General features: G+C 48.3%; 1 protein-coding gene across 27 annotated transcripts in view; it reads left to right on the forward strand.

The window, feature by feature from the left end:
- The window catches only part of osa (trithorax group protein osa), a 427,150-nt gene that overhangs the window by 298,579 nt on the left and 107,040 nt on the right, over positions 1 to 21,531 (forward strand). The gene's annotated exons all lie outside the window — the stretch shown is intronic.

Consider the following 21,531-nt stretch of genomic DNA (forward strand, 5'->3'; position numbering starts at 1 on the left):
CCATCCACTTGTGTGCCAGACCTCCGAGGAGCTCAAGGCAGTTACAGATGTCAGAAGTCGTGTAGTGTGCTTGGACTGTACCAAGGAGGTCCTCTTCTTCTCAAGTGTGGCCCTGGCGGCCTGGCGAGCCTTGAGGTTATCTTGAGATGATTTCGGGGCTTTAGTGTCCCCGCGGCCCGGTCCTCGACCAGGCCTCCACCCCCAGGAAGCAGCTGACTAACACCCAGGTACCTATTTACTGCTAGGTAACAGGGGCATTCAGGGTGAAAGAAACTTTGCCCATTTGTTTCTGCCTCGTGCGGGAATCGAACCCGCGCCACAGAATTACGAGTCCTGCGCGCTATCCACCAGGCTACGAGGCCCCTCATTCCTGTAATCACCTGTAAGCCTGGTTCCTGTAATCACCTGTGTACAAAATAAAACAATCCACGACCTTCGTTTGTACAAAATAAAAAGATTCAGGACCTTCGTTTGTACAAAATAAAAAGATTCAGGACCTTCGTTTGTACAAAATAAAAAGATTCAGGACCTTCGTTTGTACAAAATAAAAAGATTCAGGACCTTCGTTTGTACAAAATAAAATGATTCAGGACCTTCGTTTGTACAAAATAAAAAGATTCAGGACCTTCGTTTGTACAAAATAAAAAGATTCAGGACCTTCGTTTGTACAAAATAAAAAGATTCAGGACCTTCGTTTGTACAAAATAAAAAGATTCAGGACCTTCGTTTGTACAAAATAAAAAGATTCAGGACCTTCGTTTGTACAAAATAAAAAGATTCAGGACCTTCGTTTGTACAAAATAAAAAGATTCAGGACCTTCGTTTGTACAAAATAAAACAATCCAGGACCTTCGTTTTTGTAAGTAGGTTGGTGAGTGTGGTCATTGTAGCAGTCAGTAGGAGAGTGTACACAGGTATGTGTGCTCCTCTCTTAGACTATTTTACTTTGGTGGTGCTCAGGGGCCTGATTCACGAAGCAGTTACGCAAGCACTTACGAACCTGTACATCTGTCCTCCATCTTTGGCGACTTTGTTTATAATTATTAAACAGTTAATGAGCTCCGAAGCACCAGGAGGCTGTTTATAACAATACCAACAGTTGATGGGGAAGTTTTCATGCATGTAAACTGTTAATAAATGTAACCAAAGCCTTCAAAGATTGAGAAAAGATGTACATCACACAACTATCAAAATCTTTGAAATACAAAATACAAGATTTTAATTTACCAAGTAGACAGAGAAACAGTGTCTATTGATTCGTGAAACACAGAACGCGGGGCTTCAGATGTTAAAAGTCGTCTGAAGTCGTCTGTATCCACCTGGGTAAACAAAACAAAGATACGTCAACATGAGAGAGATGGCAGAAAGAACTACAGTGAGAACATCATAACTTAAGGATATGTTTAAGATATGTTGGAAGATGTCTGGGTATCCTGTTTGTGTACGAATATGCTCGGGTAAACGAGAGAGCGGTATCATTGCATTCAAATATTACTAGTTGGAAAGGCAGGGTTTAAAGACCTGATACTTGACCCTCCAAGCTTATTAATATAGCCCAGGGTAATATACAGACATACACGTCTGACCTGAACTTCTATTTCACCTACACTCTTAAGCTGATTTACCTCCCTCCCTCCATCCCTATTCCTCCCACTACCTCCACCCTCCCTCCCTCCATCCCTATTCCTCCCACTACCTCCACCCTCCCTCCCTCCCTACTTATAAACACATCAATAAACACCATTTCCCTCTTGCAGTGGCTTGCTTAGCGATATGAATAAAGCTCCATTACATATTGAGGTGGGAGGAGGGGAGGGGGGAGTTAGCTGTAACCTAAGTATGTTGAATGGCAGACATTCTTGTTGGCGTGTATTCAACGCTGTTGATCGAGAACCTGGCGTGTGGCGGCGATGACTGAGGTGGTGTTGGGCTCTGTTACACACACACACACACACACACGCGCGCACACACACACACACACACACACACACACACACACACACACACACACACACACACACGCACACGCACACGCACACGCACACGCACACGCACACACGCGCACGTACGTACGTACGTATGTGTGTGTACGTACGTACGTGTGTACGTACGTACGTCATTTATGGTGATTGAGGAGGTTTTTAATGGCAGGACAAGCTGCTGTAGAAAGAGGCGAGTGGCTTGCCTATCTCTGAAGTGGGTTCAGAGAGATCTACTCTCCTGCTGCTGGAGTACGAGTACTGCCTTGACCACCCACTGGAGTACGAGTACTGCCTTGACCACCCACTGGAGTGCGAGTACTGTCTTGATCACCCACTGGAGTGCGAGTACTGTCTTGATCACCCACTGGAGTGCGAGTACTGTCTTGATCACCCACTGGAGTACGAGTACTGTCTTGATCACCCACTGGAGTGCGAGTACTGTCTTGATCACCGACTGGAGTGCGAGTACTGTCTTGATCACCCACTGGAGTACGAGTACTGTCTTGATCACCCACTGGAGTACGAGTACTGCCTTGATCACCCACTGGAGTACGAGTACTGCCTTGACCACCCACTGGAGTACGAGTACTGCCTTGATCACCGACTGGAGTACGAGTACTGCCTTGACCACCCACTGGAGTACGAGTACTTACATTCCTCAATCTTCCACAGGTATTTCCAGCCTCCACACACACGTCATCCTGACTTTCTATGAGCTTAAAGTCACTGTTCGATGCCCACCTTTCTATAAACAAACCTGGCCCCAAGCTGGTCTTGAGAAAAAGAAACCCCAAACTTCCCAGAACCCGCCTCAGGTGTGTGTCAGGTATTGTGTGGGCTGCCTCTCACAGTTGACCTACTGTGGAGTTTTGGATACATGGGAAGGGAAGCAAAACGTCTATGTAATATGCACATAATAGCACATGTATGGAACATGAGAGGAATAACGGGGAAAATTGGACAATGGATCTTGAATTTCATGACAAACTGAAACTGAAGAATCATAGTGTCTTTGAACAAACCCACAAGGGCCGTGACGAGGATTCGAACCTGCGTCCGGGAGCATCCCAGACACTGCCTTAACCTGCCTGCCTGCCACCTTTGAGGTGGCAAGCCCCGGTCCGCCAGGGTACTGTGCTTGCTCCAGTACTCTTCTCGCTCCAGTACTCTTCTCATCCTCATTAGGGTTTGTATGAGAGTACAAAATCACGGCATTCCAAAGGTACTTGATAAACTCCTCCAAGGGGTACCTTATCAACCGGGCTGTGATTCATATCTCAGGCTGTGAGCAGCGGCATCTTTAACAGCTTGGTTGACCAGAGGCTCAACCACAAGCCTCCAGTTAGAAGGCTTGGTTGAGCCTCTGGTAATTATCTTGAGGTTATCTTCAGATGATTTCGGGGCTTTAGTGTCCCCGCGGCCCGGTCCTCGACCAGGCCTCCACCCCCAGGAAGCAGCCCGTGACAGCTGACTAACACCCAGGTACCTATTTTACTGCTAGGTAACAGGGGCATAGGGTGAAAGAAACTCTGCCCATTGTTTCTCGCCGGCGCCTGGGATCGAACCCAGGACCACAGGATCACAAGTCCAGCGTGCTGTCCGCTCGGCCGACCGGCTCAAGGTAACCTCAAGGTAACGTAATCAATCAAGCCTAACGCAATCAAGCAGGTAACGTCTTCCTCTTCAACTTGCTTACCATATCAGACCATCTCAGCCTCTCCAGTAAACACATAGAATTTTGACGTATGAATCCCCCTAAGGCCAAAAAGTTTTGTACTAAAAATCATAGCGGCTCGCAGAATTGACGTGATGTGCCGTTTTCTATTCGTTGGTCTTTAGTCAGGTTAGGGTTGGGCTATATTTAGTACATCAGTTTAGAGACGTTGCGAAATGTTGAGAGGCCAGGCTGCTCAGTGTGTCATGATGGCAACTGGTCATCCAAAAAGGACAGTACTCAAAGTAACAATTGGTCGAACGTTCCAAAAATATATTCATTTTGTAGAGGCCACGAGAAATAAAGCATCAACCAAGCCGAAAGCTTTCCCCATGCCGGGGAAAGGGGAGTCGGTCGGACGAGCGGACAGCAACTAATACGTCATAAACACGTTAAGCCAAGATGTAACAACTTTATTACAAGTTGTAACAAGCGGAAAATAGAGACAGTTACAGTTTGTGTTTCCAGGGTTGTGGTGAGTGAGCAACCTACACCACAACCACTTTGCCATAGTCGTGTTCAAACCGGCGTGCGATTAGCTGCCGGACGCCGCCGTTCGCCACCTGACGTATGAATCACAGCCTGGTTGATCAGATATTCTTTATTAGAATCAAGAACTGTTGCTGGGGCGGGTCTCTCCGGCAACGTGGAGTCCTCCCGCCAAACACACACCGAAACTACGACGTTGGTACAACGTTTGAACAAGTTTTAACACCTCCTAACCAGTTATAACAACCAATAGAGCAAGTTGTAACAACGTTCTAATACGTCATAAACACGTTAAGCCAAGATGTAACAACTTTATTACAAGTTGTAACAAGCGGAAAATAGAGACAGTTTCGGTTTGTGTTTCCAGGGCTTAGCGTGTGTCTGGAGATCTATGAATGGGTTGTAAATACTATTCCGGTTCTTGTACTGAATGGCCAAGATGCCCTTATTGGGACACCCAGCCAGTTAAACAAAAAAAAGAAAGAGGCGGATACGGTTATACAAATATTTGATGAATGCCTTTGTGGGTGGTTGGTTGGTGGCGGGACGGAGGAGAAGAAGGGCGTGATTGGCTAGATTTGCAACCAGTTTTTGCCCGCTTGGCTCCTGTTGATTGCTTGCTTTCTTGCCCACTATTATTGCCGGTCATTTGGCGGGTACTTGCAGCAGGTTGTGTGGAGGGTTTTGACACCCTTTGCATCTGAAGTGCTCTTGTCAGGTCAGTAGTGTTCATACGTGGGGCAATCACTTGACCTATTGAGGAAAAGTGTTTATTAGTTCAAGTAGGAGAGTCGACGACCGGGCCGCGGGGACGCTGAGCCCCGGAAGCACCTCAAGGGTCTATAATAACAGTTTTGATACCTCATGGTGATACACTGTATAGATTTACTGAACAAAAAATTCACCACTTACGGGTTATTCATGCCCGTGCCACCTTTTGGGTGGCTAAATCTTCATCAATCTGGTATGTGGACCTTGGTGTGCTTCACCAAGACAGACAGCCTCACAGAATCAGGCAGACTACACCCAGGGAAAGTCAGGTGCAGGAGTGGAACAACTCTCGAAATCATCTACAGGTTATACCCCGCTCACAGAATGAGTACAGCTGCCCGCCGCTGGTGGTGGTGGGTGGCGATGGTCAAATTGTCATATCACCTGTTTTCTACACATTGAAATATCATTATATTAAATATTTTTGCTTACACACACACACACACACACACACACACACACACACACATACACATACACACACACACACACAGACAGACAGACAGACAGACAGACAGACAGACAGACAGACAGAGAGAACGAACGAACGTTCAACAGTCAGTTTTATTGACCACGAGCACCACCCTGGCCCTCGTCGGTGTGTTATATTGATCACCGTAAAGCTTGTGGCTTGTAAGAAGGTAACCTTCCTGCACAAGGTCATTGTGCCGGTAACCTCTCTCTCCTACATATATATAATACATATATGCCACAGCCTGGCCAAGAATACCAATCACAGCTTCGTGTGGTCCGCAGCATGACAATGGCTATGGTTGATTGATAAAGATTAAGCCACCTAAAAGGTGGCACGGGCATGAATAGCCCGCAAGTGGTGGCCCTTTTGAGCCATTACCAGTATCAAGAGCTGATACTGGAGATCTGTCGAGGTGCGACTGCACCCTGCGTGACGGGAGATGTCTCCCGTGATGACTATGGTTGATTGATTGATGAAGATTAAGCCACCCAAGAGGTGGCACGGGCATGAATAGCCCGTAAGTGGCGGCCCTTTTGAGCCATTACCAGTATCAAGAGCTGATACTGGAGATCTATGGAGGTGCGACTGCACCCTGCGTGACGGGAGATGTCTCCCGTGATGACTATGTTGTTGTTGTTAAAGATTTAGCTATTCAGGACGGTGTTGCCATGTAGCACGGGCTATGGTGAGCCCGTAAATGACTATGGTACATCACAACACTTAAATACTACCTTGATTGTCAGGGTGATGTGGCTTGCGGGCCGCTCCACACAACAGCGCCTACGATGAGTTATTACAAGACAAGTCTGCCCACTCGCCTAACTTAGGGGATCGTGGGGGGGGGGGGGGGGGTGTAAAAGATCTTGAGATGATTTCGGGGCTTTAGTGTCCCCGCGGCCCGGTCCTCGACCAGGCCTCCAACCCCCAGGAAGCAGCCCGTGACAGCTGACTAACACCCAGGTACATATTTTACTGCTAATAATCACTTCAGGTAAACTCTAGGTGATAAACAGCGGGGGGGGGGGATGTATCGGTAAGTGTAGAACACATGACTAATTGAGTTCTTGTTCTTATACTGGGGAAAGAACTTGGGTTATGCTCGGTTATACTCTGAAGTATACGGCGTCATTCTGCTGACTAGAACTTTGTAAAATTTCTGCTGGAGTTGACGGATCATCCTGGCTGTGATGGCTATCTGAGCCAGGATGTTCATGAACAAATCCACAAGGGCCGTGACGAGGATTCGAACCTGCGTCCGGGAGAACCTGTGTCATTTGATGATCTCTGTGTGTGTCAGGATGTTCATCCAGCACTTCGGAGCTCATAAGCTGCTAAATGAATGCAAAATAACCCGCCATGACTGAGGGAAGATGTACAGGTTTCGTCAGTGAATACGTAAATGCATGATTAATCCAGGCCCAGACAGGCCAGTCCGGTCTCCCCAGGTCGGGCTGCGGAAGTAGGAAAACTGTAAATTGTTTACAGATAAAAAAGCAAAGAAAAATTCTAGAATGATTACAGGAGATATAATCTCTGTAAATGTGGACAAGGACAGTCTTTCACTTCAAATAAAATACGTTACGAAAATATCTGCGTAAGTTAGAATGGAACGGAAGAATGAGCGGGAAAGCGTCAAGCCATTACGACTATATAGCACTTGGAAGGGGTCAGGATAAGGATTTGGGATGGGACGGAGGAAAGGAATGGTGCCCAACCACTTGGACGGTCGGGGATTGAACGCCGACCTGCATGAAGTTGTGGAAGCAAACCCAGGAAGTTTGCCAGTGGAAGGCGCTTAGAGAAGTCTGGGAAGCCACCTCCACCAAGAACCTTTCGGATCTCACTGGCCACTAAAGTCACAATTTTATATCCCGCGAACCACTAATAAGAACTTATCTCCAACAGTCATTTTTGTTACAGCAATTACTTGCTTTAACATACTTCCACGCATTCTTTGACAATATTTAAGTGCAGGCGATGAGTCACAATAACGTGGCTAAAGTATGTTGACAAGACCACACTAGAAGGTGAAGGGACGACGACGTTTCGGTCCGTCCTGGACCGTTCTCAAGTCCACAATATTTAAGTTGTTTCCTAGCTAAATCCGGGTGTTTTGAATGCCAGTGTCTTTGGAAAGGTTCCTGGCATCATTGGATAAACTCTCAGAACACACAAAGATAAAGCGGCCGTGGATACCTGGTTGATGGGGTTCTGGGAGTTCTTCTACTCCCCAAGCCCGGCCCGAGGCCAAGCTTGACTTGTGAGAGTCTGGTCCACCAGGCTGTTGCTTGGAGCGGCCCGCAGGCCCACATACCCACCACAGCCCGGTTGGTCCAGCACTCTTTGAAGAAAACAATCTAGTTTCCTCTTGAAGATGTCCACGGTTGTTCCGGCAATATTTCTTATGCTCGCTGGGAGGACGTTGAACACCCGTGGACCTCTGATGTTCATACAGTGTTCTCTGATTGTGCCTATGGCACCTGGGATGCTGCAGCTCTTGAGTAGGTTCTTGAGTAAATCCAAATTTCAAGTAGTTCGAATCCTATTGAGTTTTGTGTCTTCTCTCCGCCTCCAATTGGAATGTTGTTAGTCATGGTGGCTCACGAGGATTGTGGAGGCTCTGAATCATTGATTAGTCAGGTACACATATTACTATTGTTACTGTTATTACTAGTAACAGTATCTTGTACAGTACTAAAGAAATACAAACTTATTCCTTTGCTTCTTTTCACTCATTGTCGGTTTATTGCATTTGTATCTGAAACCAAGCAAAAAAATGATAGTTATTAAAGTCAAACTATTTGATGCCAGAAAATATAAATTAAGAACATAAACGGTTACATGTAATACACAAATAAAATACAACATTCAGAATATAAGAGTTTCTAAGAATATTATGGTTTATTATTAATAAAACATAAAAGATGCAAACAATGTCCAGATTTGTCTGCGGACCACCAACACTTTCTCGCATACCACTGGTGGGCGGCCACTGGTGGGCGGGCCACTGGTGGGCGGGCCACTGGTGGGCGGGCCACTGGTGGGCGGGCCACTGGTGGGCGGGCCACTGGTGGGCGGCCACTGGTGGGCGGGCCACTGGTGGGCGGGCCACTGGTGGGCGGGCCACTGGTGGGCGGGCCACTGGTGGGCGGGCCACTGGTGGGCGGGCCACTGGTGGGCGGGCCACTGGTGGGCGGGCCACTGGTGGGCGGGCCACTGGTGGGCGGGCCACTGGTGGGCGGGCCACTGGTGGGCGGCCACTGGTGGGCGGGCCACTGGTGGGCGGCCACTGGTGGGCGGCCACTGGTGGGCGGCCACTGGTGGGCGGCCACTGGTGGGCGGCCACTGGTGGGGCGGCCACTGGTGGGCGGGCCGCTGGTGGGCGGCCACTGGTGGGCGGCCACTGGTGGGCGGGCCACTGGTGGGGCGGCCACTGGTGGGCGGGCCACTGGTGGGCGGGCCACTGGTGGGCGGGCCACTGGTGGGCGGGCCACTGGTGGGCGGGCCACTGGTGGGCGGGCCACTGGTGGGCGGGCCACTGGTGGGCGGCCACTGGTGGGCGGGCCACTGGTGGGCGGCCACTGGTGGGCGGCCACTGGTGGGCGGCCACTGGTGGGCGGGCCACTGGTGGGTGGGCCACTGGTCTAGAGAGGATACCGGACGGACCCTGTGACTTCAAACATTCTACAACGCCATAAGTGACTGCTAGTGAGGTTCTCACCACAACTACACACACGCACACCTATAACTACCCTCGGTAGTTGTGTGGTGGGCAGTTGTGTTAGGCAGTGGTGTGGTGGAGGCTGACTCCATACACAGCTTTAAGTGTAGATATGATAGAGCCGAATAGGCTCAGGAACCTTTGACAGTTGAGAGGCGGGACCAAAGAGCCAGAGCTCAACCCCCGCAAGCCCAACTAGGTGAGTACACAGCTACAACTACACATGTGGATAAATCTGCCATTGATTGTTTTGAATATCAATTCAATAGACTGTATTTAGTTGTATTACTTGTGAGTGGACTGTATTTTTATAGTTTATCACCAGTAAACGTCCCTTCACACATTGGGGGGGGGGGGTTATCTTGAGATGACTTCGGGGCTTTAGTGTCCCCGCGGCCCGGTCCTCGACCAGGCCTCCACCCCCAGGAAGCAGTCCGTGACAGCTGACTAACTCCCAGGTACCTATTTACTGCTAGGTAACAGGGGCATTCAGGGTGAAGAAACTTTGCCCTTTGTTTCTGCCTCGTGCGGGAATCGAACCCGCGCCACAGAATTACGAGTCCTGCGCGCTATCCACCAGGCTACGAGGCCCCATAGTTCATGGCGTGGGGGTCATAGTTCTGTTTATTACACCGTAATGAAGCGGTTGATATAAATTGATGTACTAAACTATGATTAAATAGTTAATGTTACAAATGTGTTAGTTATCATTTAAAACGATCTCGGGTAATTCGGAAGTGTTGGATGACCAGATAATGAGACACCCTCGGACACATGTTCGTACTGGACACGTGTCCCGTACGTGTTCGTACCGGACAGGTATTACTGGCGTCCACGTGGTCCTGGGATGTACCACCCCAACTGATGGCACGACTGACGAAAACGTGTAAAGCACAGCTGTTACACACACATGACATTTAGCCATAATGAATAAAACCTTACTTTCTCATACGTCAGGCTGCGAGCAGCCGCATCTAACAGCCTGGTTGATCAGTCCAGCAACCAGGAGGCCTGGTCGACGACCGGGCCGCGGGGACACTAAACCCCGGAAGCACCTCAAGGTAACCTCTCAGCTGGTGTTTTCCTGCATCGTAACGATTTAATCCTAGATACATATTAATGGCCAGAAATTATGTACTATTAGAACAAAAACCCCGAACTCTGAACTTAGTTGTGTCACGTCTTGGCTACAAAATAGTGACTAATGTCAGTCACGCTGCGTTCTGGGACTTCCTGGAGTGATTTTCTTAAGTCCCCGACCAAGAACAGTCTTCTAGTCCTGGGGCCAGATTCACGAAGCAGTTACGCAAGTACTTACGAACGTGTACATCTTTCCTCAATCTTTGACGGCTTTGGTTACATTTCTTAAACCGTTTACAAGCATCTAAACTTGCCAATCAACTGTTGTTATTGTTATAAACAGCCTCCTGGTGCTTCGGAGCTCCTTATCTGTTTAATAATTGTAAACAAAGCCACCAAAGATTGAGAAAAGATGGACAGGTTCGTAAGTGCTTTCGTAACTGCTTCGTGAATCTGGCCCCAGGTTCGTAAGTGCTTGCGTAACTGCTTCGTGAATCTGACCCCTGAATCCTGGGCGTCACTGTCAACTCGGTTTCATTGAGATTCTGAATGATCACAATGGGTTTGATGTCAAAGCTTTATTGACTATATAATTAATTTGGTAAGATTCATTTTGGTTTTAGTCCTGACACCTTTAGTCCTTTAGTCCTTCCTGGGGGTGGAGGCCTGGTCGAGGACCGGGCCGCGGGGACACTAAAAAAGCTCCGAAATCATCTCAAGATAACCTCAAGATAACCTGACACTGTTGGTTTTAATGTAATATTAGCTAAATAGGTTTTGTGATGCGATGATTGAAAGCGACGTAAGTTGTAAGAGGACGGGTTGGTTGACGAGGGGGGCATTAAGCCCGTTTTCTAGAGTCAAGTCGTTTTCAGTCTCTCTTATGACTAATGTGGTTGTATAATGGAATTATTAACACAATCTGTGGTAATTTATTTGTACCTGTTGCATTAACAATTTGTGTGTGATGTGAGTTTTTTGTCCCACAACACGCGCGCGCGCGCGCGCGCACACACACACACACACACACACACACACACACACACACACACACACACACACACACACACACACACACACACACATTTAAAATGCATTAGGCAGTGATGTGGTGGAGGCTGACTCCATACATAGTTTCAAGTGTAGATATGATAGAGCCCAATAGGCTAAGGAACCTGTACACCAGTTGATTGACGGTTGAGAGGCGGGACCAAAGAGCCAGAGCTCAACTCCCGCAAACACAACTAGATGAGTACACACACACACACCGGCCCCCCCCCCCCCCCCCCCCAGGCGTGGAAGAGCACCTGCCGCCGGAGGAAGGAACACGTTCCTGACATGTTTACGGCTCTCCGCAATGACTGCTCGTTAAAACTGTATCCTCGGAGCCCCGTGGGAGTCCGCTCCGGCCCTCGACGCGGCTCCCACCAGACCCCGTGGTGGTGGAAGAGAAGTGGACGGGGGGAGGAGGAGGAAGAGAGGTGGTGGTGGAAGAGAGGTGGACGGGGGGAGGAGGAGGAAGAGAGGTGGTGGTGGAAGAGAGGTGGACGGGGGGAGGAGGAGGAAGAGAGGTGGTGGTGGAAGAGAGGTGGACGGGGGGAGGAGGAGGTGGTGGAAGAGAGGTGGACGGGGGGAGGAGGAGGAGGAAGAGAGGTGGTGGTGGAAGAGAGGTGGACGGGGGAGGAGGAGGTGGTAAAAGAGAGGTGGACGGGGGGAGGAGGTGGTGGTGGAAGAGAGGTGGACGGGGGAGGAGGTGGTGGTGGAAGAGAGGTGGACGGGTAGGAGGAGGTGGAAGAGAGGGTGGACGGGGGAGGAGAAAGACAGATAAGGTGAAGGGGTAAGCATGAAGAAAATGTCAGCGGACGAGGATAGCAAAGTGAGCATTTAATAAACAAAGTAAAACAAGCACACGTGTAGATATAACCAAACAAGCACACGTGTAGATATAACCAAACAAGCACACGTGTAGATATAACCAAACAAGCACACGTGTAGATATAACCAAACAAGCACACGTGTAGATATAACCAAACAAACACACGTGTAGATATAACCAAACAAGCACACGTGTAGATATAACCAAACAAGCACACGTGTAGATATAACCAAACAAACACACGTGTAGATATAACCAAACAAGCACACGTGTAGATATAACCAAACAAGCACACGTGTAGATATAACCAAACAAACACACGTGTTTGCATAACAAAGATGTACATACGCGAACACGAACAAAAGTGCAGCACTACAAGGGGGGGGGACTGAAAGTGCGAGAAACCAGTTCAAAACACGATAAAAGTGAAAATAGTCCCAACATGGCCGGCCGAGTAACTCGTCCTGTTGTCGTTGGAAACGAAACCTCTACATCATTCCTCAATCGAAGCGGCCTTGTTTACATTTATTCAACTGTTGATGAGCCGCGAAGGGTTAGGAAGTTGTCTGTAAGAACAACATTGGATCAGGAGCGGTCCTCGCAACGCTCTAGCTCGTAAGCTGTTTAATAATAAATGTAAACACAGCCGCTACGATTAAGGAAAGATGTACAGGTTTCGTAAGTGGACAGCAGGAACATTAAGCAATAAGACTGGCGTACCGGTCTCCGCTAACAGCAACAGCTGCTACTGCTGCTGATGCTGCACGAACACTAAGGAACACTTAGAAACACTTAGAACACTAACATGAGAGTGGGAACAGGTGGCCGAGCGGACAGCACGCTGGGCACGTGATCCTGTAGTCCCAGGTTCGATCCCGGGCGCCGGCGAGAAACTATGGGCAGAGTTTCTTTCACCCTATGCTCCTGTTACCTAGCAGTAAATAGGTACCTGGGAGTTAGTCAGCTGTCACGGGCTGCTTCCTGGTGTGTGTGTGGTGTGGGGAAAAAATAGTAGTAGTAGAAACAGTTGAGAAACGGGCAGAAAGAGCAGAGCTCAACCCCCGCAAACACAACTAGGTGAATACGAGAGAAGCACCACCACCATCTGTGGGACTCGAAAGATTTGGGAGTTCGATCCCACTGTATGGCCTCTGTAATTGTTTAAGTTGTTGTTGTTATAGATTCAGCTACTCGGAACAAGTTCCAAGTAGCACGGGCTATGGTGAGCCCGTAGTGGACTTACCTGGCACAGGAGCGGGGCAAGTAGCACGGGCTATGGTGAGCCCGTAGTGGACTTACCTGGCACAGGAGCGGGGCAAGTAGCGCGGGCTATGGTGAGCCCGTAGTGGACTTACCTGGCACAGGAGCGGGGCTGAATGTATTTTAAAAGGAGCCGATGAAGCCCAGGAAAGAAGGTGTTCAGCAGCTGGACAGCCTCAAAGACTGAAGCAGTATCCTCCCCCGCGATAACAGCTTGATGGTTAAATGCAACCTCAGAATACTGAGAAATTTTTTTTTACCACTTACGGGCTATTCATGCCCGTGCCACCTGTTGGGTGGCTTAATCTTCATCAATCAATCAATCAATCCCAGGAAAGGAATTCTCCTCAGTCATGTGGTCGAGTATTGGAACTTTGTGACAAAACCGTCAATAGTTTCAAAGCGTCATCAGACAGTACTGGCAAGACGGGACACCACGAGCGTTGCTCTCGTCCTGTAACTACTCTTAAGTAGTTACGCCGCTGGTAGTTACCGTAGTGTGAGTTAGTTTAATACTATTGTTATCACTAAACTCTGTACTATCGACACCAGTAAGCTCAACACTGAATATCCCATCTGTTCTTCCGAGCGAGCCCAGTCTCACTTAACTGTTGGATTCAATTGCCCGAACCTAACCTAAACCAGGACCCATGAACAGAGAACGGGACATCACGTCAATTTTGGCGAGCCGCTGCCATTTGTAGTACATTAGTGTTTGGCCTTAGGGAAACTATGCGTCAAAATGCGATGTGCTAAGCAGGACGAGTTGGAACATTAAGAGTAAGTGCAGCGGCGCCAACTACAGCAGCAGGCAGCAGCAGGAGCAGGAGGCAGCAGCAGGAGGAGGCAGCAGCAGCAGCAGCAGCAGCAGCAGCAGCAGCAGGAGGAGCAGCAGCAGCAGCGTGGTGCAGAGGGGCGGGAGTGTGGTGTTGGTGGGGTCGGGTCCCAAGCGGAGCGCGTGTCGGGGCCAGAATGGCCCGTAAATTGTGTGCACGACTTTTTTTATGGCCTCCAGATGCGTTGATTTTTTATGTGTTGCGGTGTATGTGGGGGAGGGGGGGGGTACCTGTCTGGCACCCCCGCCCCCCCCCCCCCCCACCCTGACACCCTCACCCGCCACCCAGGGGAGTCTCCCTTCCCCCCCACCCTGTGGAGTCTCCCTGCCCCCCCACCCTGGGGAGTCTCCCTGCCCCCCCACCCTGGGGAGTCTCCCTGCCCCCCCACCCTGGGGAGTCTCCCCGCCCCCCGACCCTGGGGAGTCTCCCTGCCCCTCTACCGTCTGTTCTACCCCCCAGGCCAGACTACATTAACTCCGTACGCAGCCCACTAACACAACCTGTAGGTCTCTCCTTAATTATAATAGCATTGTATACAATTACTAAACAGTTTATGAGCTGCGAAGTACTACGAGGTTGTTTATAACAATCGTTGCCTGTGACGTTTGGAAGCTCATCAACTTGACAATAAATGTAAACAAAGCCGCCGCCATTAAGGAAAGATGTATAGGTTTCGTGAGTGGTTGTGTATATTCTTGACGAACGCTGGTACGGGTTGATAGCTTGTCAGGTTCTTTAGACATATCATAGGCTAGGAATGTTCCATTCTCTAGGATAAGACTTGTAGTTCATTTGTTTCATTTGTATCATAGCCTAGTGCTTAAACCACCTGGTTTGACCAAACTTACAGACTGGGTTAATGTTCGTGTGCGATCTGGTTATTAACACGTTTAGGTACATTTTCATTTGTGCAGCTAACCTAGAGTCTGAAGGGATGCAAGTACAATGTGTCAAGAACTAGCTACGTGATGCTAAAAATCCCCATTACACAGGATGGTTAGTCATACAGAGGCATGTGATCAGTAGTCTGTACTGGCAGACTGGCTGCATTACGAGAATGTCATCATGAACACGAGAGGTAATTGATTGCAAAGCTCCAGGAACTTCTGAAGGGTGTAATAACTGGGTATCCAACATTGTAATGTGGGAGATCATGCCGCAGTTTCTGCTCACAGAGTTTGTACCTGGAGTGCTCAGGATTGGGAGATCCGTCACCTGTAGCCACCTGCCACAGGTAACGGTAACCCAACCTGATCCTGGCAACCACTGTGTCGCACAGTCTGGTCGACGGTTTGTGCTGCACATATACATAGGTTTCGGATCTAAACACATCATAGCTTTTTATACGGGTGCTTTCAGGTCTTTTGGGAGTCAGTAATTTCTCTCCTGTCAGACCTGAGTGTTTGGACCAATATAGTCTTGACAACAGATGAGGCTACCCAGGTCTTGATTCAACATCATCCTTGTTACACGCTAATTTGGCTGCAATGTCTGTCATTATGGTGGGTTATAACACCATTATAACACTATTTATGAGAGATAGTGTCCATACAAGAGCGAGATTCTCAACCCTTTATTCCGTGCATCAAGTTATTTATAACTGATATTATGAAGTTCTTGTCAGTGTTGCAGGAGACGTTTTCAAGTGCTTCATGAGCAGACTTTGAATCACAAAATATTATTTCGCCTCCTGTGTACTGGGAGCTAGTTATTGTTCACCCTGGTCTGATCCAGCTAGCTCTGCAGAGTTCAGCCACTTGTTTAAGGTGACACTGAGTGTGTGCAAGTATGGAAGTATTGTTTCTGCAAGACCTACATGCTGCAGTCCGTCCTGTACCATGTAGGTAATATAGGATGGGGATGGGGCGGAGGTTTATGCCGGGAGTGCCACCGGGGGTTTAGGGTCCTGTATGCTAACCTCTCCTCCTCGCAGACTCCTGGCACTTGTGCCAGAGAGAGAGAGAGAGAGAGAGAGAGAGAGAGAGAGAGAGAGAGAGAGAGAGAGAGAGAGAGAGAGAGAGAACGAGAGAGAGAGAACGAGAGAGAGAGAACGAGAGAGAGAGAACGAGAGAGAGAGAACGAGAGAGAGAGAACGAGAGAGAGAGAACGAGAGAGAGAGAACGAGAGAGAGAGAACGAGAGAGAGAGAACGAGAGAGAGAGAACGAGAGAGAGAGAACGAGAGAGAGAACGAGAGAGAGAGAACAAGGGAACGAGAACGAGGACAGATAAAGCAAGACTGCCACCTTCCCCGCCCAAGCAGAACCCGAGGTAAAGCGAAGCAAAACAAGGAAAGCGAAGGCAAAAGGAAGGGTGCTGGGTATCCCCAGGTCAAGGGTCCGCCACACTTGCTGTTTTTGTCGGGTTGAAAGCGAAAGGGAGATTGAGTGGAGGAGGAGGGGGGGTGGTTGAACGTTAGCGGCTGGTGTTTATTGGCGAGGCATTCAAGCAATGAGCTGGTGGCTGGGGTGGTGGTGGTGGAGGGTCGGGTGGGGTGCTTACATAACAGTGTCTACCGGGGAGTGAGGTTTGGCTCTTCGTGTCCCGCCTACGAGGGCCAGATCCCAAATATACACAGTAGAATAACAACATACTGGAGAGATAGATATAAAAATGCAGGATAGCACCAGTGAGGAGTAGTGGTGGTGTACTATAAGAGGGCTGTAGTTGTAATCCAACTAGATCTGCAGAGTTCAGCCAGTTGTTTAACCTGACACGTGTGTGTGTGTGTGTGCGTGTTGAAACTCTTGTTCGTTAGTCTGTTGTCTAACCAACCAGGCTGCTTGATACCTGCTTGATGGGGGGGGGGGGGGGTTGTGGGAGTTGTTCTGCTCCCCAACAAGCCCGGCCCGAGGCCAGGCTTGACCTGTGAGAGTTTGGTTCAACAGAATGTTGCTTGGAGCGGCCCGCAGGCCCACATATCCACCACAGCCTGGTTGGTCTGGTACATCTTTTAAGAAACTATTTAGTTTTCTCTTGAAGATTTCCACGGTTGTTCTGGTAATATTTCTTTTACTCGCTGGGAGGATGTTGAACAACCGCGGACCTCTGATGTTTATACAGTGTTCTCTGACTGTGCCTATGGCACCTCTGCTCTCCACTGGTTCTGTTCTGCATTTCCTTTCATGTCGTTTACTCCAGTACGTTGTTATTTTACTGTGTAGATTTGGGACCTGGCCCTCCAGTATTTCCCATGTATATATTACTTGATATATCTCTATTAGAGGGCAACTAAATCTCTCGGTCATTCACCTCGTTGTTTCCATCAGTAAATAAACCACCAGCTAGAGTCATAGAGCCTTAGACCCCAATATTAGTTGCTCACTCCTAGCATCTTCCAACTGAGGACACAATAACCACGACCCTAAACTGAGGACAGGCAACCATGGTCATTCTGAACTGAACAACCGGTCGGCCGAGCGGACAGCACACTGGACTTGTGATCCTGTGGTCCCGGGTTCGATCCCAGGCGCCGGCGAGAAACAATAGGCAGAGTTTCTTTCACCCTATGCCCCTGTTACCTAGAAGTAAATTAGGTACCTGGGAGTGAGACAGCTGTCACGGGCTGCTTCCTGGGGGTGGAGGCCTGGTCGAGGACCGGGCCGCGGGGACACTAAAGCCCCGAAATCATCTAAAGATAACCAGTTACCCGCAAAATAGCTGTATGACTCTCCAACTGTTGATATCACAGTTACCTTGTATTGGTTCCGAGCATCAACTCTCTCAACCAGGGGAGAGAGTTCATGCTCGTTCAATTCACCAAAGCACTTAACGTAAGCACTTACGAACGTGTACATCTTTCCTCAATCTTTGACGGCTTTGGTTACATTTATTAAACCGTTTATAAGCATGAAAACTTGCCAATCAACTGTTGTTATTGTTATAAACAGCCTCCTGGTGCTTCGGAGCTCATTAACTGTTTAATAACTGTAAACAAAGCCGCCAAGGATTGAGAAAAGACGTACAGGTTCGTAAGTGCTTTCGTGAATCTGGCCCCGGGTCTTTGACCAGGCATCCATGTGGTGTGGTTAGGTTGACAGCGCTGTTGGACAAAGCCTGACGTACGAATCACTGCCTGGTTGATCAGGTTGGAGGTGTTTATCGAGTTCTCTTTTTGAACACCATGAGACGTTGGCCATTTATACCCCATATGTGTAGAGAGTGGACACCTGCTGGATGGGGTTCTGGGGGGCAGTTCTACTTCCCAAGCCCGGCCGGAGCAGTCTTGATCCCTTGATGTTGATAGTTCTCTCTCAACGTACTTATTGCACCTCTTGTTTTTTTCAAGTTTTTTTCAACGGGGGTGTTGTACACTCGGTGCTATACCTCCTGGTCTTATGGCCTGGCAGTGACCGCAACCTGCAACCTTAAAAAGAACGTCGCTTTTGGCCGTTTACCCGTATGGCCGAATATGGACGTAATTTGAAAATGAAAAAAAAATAATATAAATTTGGGATTTTTTTTTCAACAACATAAGTTAAGGGTCCTCTGATAGGTTATGTGGGCAGGAAATTCTCATAAAGTTTCAAAACGTTATGAAAAACGTTAATGGAAAGAATCCTCTTCTAAGCTAGCCGAGTAAGCCGGACGACTCAAACAGAAAACGGAACAGTACGTCACTTTTGTGAGTCGATTTCATTTTAAATTACGTCCAAATTTGGCCATAGCGCTGCGCATACCAGCGAAAAGTGACGTTATTTTTAAGAGGACGGGTTGTTGACCTATACTTTTAAAGCAGAGTCCGAAGACTTTAGCCTTTCTCGGGCCTATTCTGGGACAATAATCACCCTCTTAACAATGGGTACCAAAAAAAGACACAAAGAGAATGTATACGCAGAGAGGTGTAACCCCATTCACATTGTGCATGTGCACTGATAGTTTAATTTTAATCCAGGACTATGTTGAGGACTGAGGTAGTAGTCTTGGTGGTTGATCAGTAATCTGTTGTGGTGGCCTTAATGACCTTTTAGAGGTTGATAGGTCTTCTTGAGGTTATCTTGAGATGATTTCGGGGCTTTTTAGTGTCCCCGCGGCCCGGTCCTCGACCAGGCCTCCACCCCCAGGAAGCAGACCGTGACAGCTGACTAACACCCAGGTACCTATTTACTGCTAGGTGGATAGGATCATCAGGGTGAAAGAGACGAACCCGGGGATCGAACCCGGAACTATAGGACTACGAATCCCGAGCGGTGTTCACTCAGCCGTAAGGGCCCCTTCAGGAGAATGGGGTTGTTTAAGACGTGGCAAGTGGAGAGGTGACTTAGTAAACAATCTTGTTTCTCTAGGGTCGTGATTGCTAAGAAACGTTTCTCTAGGGTCGTGATTGCTAAGAAACGTTTCTCTAGGGTCGTGATTGCTAAGAAACGTTTCTCTAGGGTCGTGATTGATAAGAAATGTTTCTCTAGGGACGTGGTTGCTAGGAAACAGTTTCTGCTACTCAAGTGTTGCTAGTGTGGGCTAGTAGATTACCCTCATATCTCCTGCTTATCTCTGATACCGTATATGACTAATATCATGTGAGGATGGGATATTACATGAACTCGTAGCTTGCTAGAATAATAATATTTTGTTTACGTAAAGACGTTATATACATTTGGTATATGAAATAGTGGATCATTCGTAGGTAGGAAATATATACACGACATGAAACCTTACTTACCTACCTTAAGGTGCTTCCGGGGCTTAGTGTCCCCGCGGCCCGGTCGTCGACCAGGCCTCCTGGTTGCTGGACTGATCAACCAGGCTGTTGGACGCGGTTGCTCGCAGCCTGACGTAAGAATCAGTAAGTACCTGATCGAATCAAACCAGCAGTACTGATTAACAAATCCACAAGGGCCGTGACGAGGATTCGAACCTGCGTCCGGGTTCATCCCAGACACTGCCTTAATCGACTGAGCTACGACAGGGTAAAAGGGTTGACACCGAAGTTCTACTGAACTTACTGGATCCCGTAGCCTCTCCGAGGCACAAACCAGGCTTTTACACAACCTCCCCCCCCCCCCTGCACCCGAGCTATGTCAACCCTTTTACCCTGTCGTAGCTCAGTCGATTAAGGCAGTGTCTGGGATGCTCCCGGACGCAGGTTCGAATCCTCGTCACGGCCCTTGTAGATTTGTTCAGTTGATGCATCACGTTAGTGTGATCTCTGTGTGCTATTACCCAAACTTTGTAATAATGAAATACAGAACAGGTTACAACTTCCCCAGTGTACGAATGACAGTATTTACATATTTGTGACGTCGGTAACCTTGGGCACTCTGGTTACAGTGGGAGTGGAGCTACTAGACTGAACTTGAAATCAATACAAGCGAGTGAATGGCAGCATGTTGTGGTGACCTTGTAAATGATGGTAGTAGGTGAGCACGTGTAAACTCTATTACAAGACGTAGTAGCCAGGTGGTCATGAATGAATGAATGAATGAATGGATCCTTTACAGAGACGTGTGTTTTGATGGGGCTGTCTCTGTATTTACTATTTGTATCTGCAGAATCGAGCTTGGATCCCCACCTTCCTAACCAATGTGTTTTCCCTCTATTATCTACATCTTAACACACACACATCCCCCAGGAAGCAGCCCGTAGCAGCTGTCTAACTCCCAGGTACCTATTTACTGCTAGGTAACAGGGGGGCATCAGGGTGGAAGAAACTCTGCCCATTTGTTTCTGCCTCTACCGGGGATGGAACCCGGGCCCTTAGGACTACGATCCCAGAGCGCTGTCCACACTGCTCCGAGGCCTGTGTGTCTTCTCTTTCTCTATCTTTCTCTATCTTTCTCTATCTTTCTCTATCTTTCTCTACCTATCTGTTTTAACAGGCATGGCGATGCCAGGGTAAAAAGAGCTTTTCTGACTTATTGCAATCTTGACATTGAAATTGTTTGTACTTAATAACCGTACTCTGACAGTTTAGACTCAAGCAGAGGTTCCCAATCAGTGGTCATGGGAAGGATTACAAGTGGTCCATGGCACTGCTTGATACCTGCACTCCTACTGTGTATATACTGTGTCTACTGTGTATATACTGTGTCTACTGTGCACTCCTACCTACTACTGTGTTAAACAGATGTCTCCAGTTATAATTTACATGCGGTTGTAACTGGCAATAATAATGCCGGGGCTTGTCACAAAGGATTGTATTTGTATCGTGATTGTATCGAATGTATTTGTATTGTTGTATCGTGACACTGTGGTTGGAAGAGGAGAATGGGAGGAAAAAAGTTAAGGAATCGCCCACGAAACTCAAAATGAAGACATTTTTATGTGAATGGTGTTTTCTGGAATATTGGGTCTCAAACCCAACTCACTCAAGCCTTATGACCTAACCAAATA

Source organism: Procambarus clarkii, chromosome 74, assembly GCF_040958095.1.
Source record: "Procambarus clarkii isolate CNS0578487 chromosome 74, FALCON_Pclarkii_2.0, whole genome shotgun sequence".
Classification (NCBI taxonomy): domain Eukaryota; kingdom Metazoa; phylum Arthropoda; class Malacostraca; order Decapoda; family Cambaridae; genus Procambarus; species Procambarus clarkii.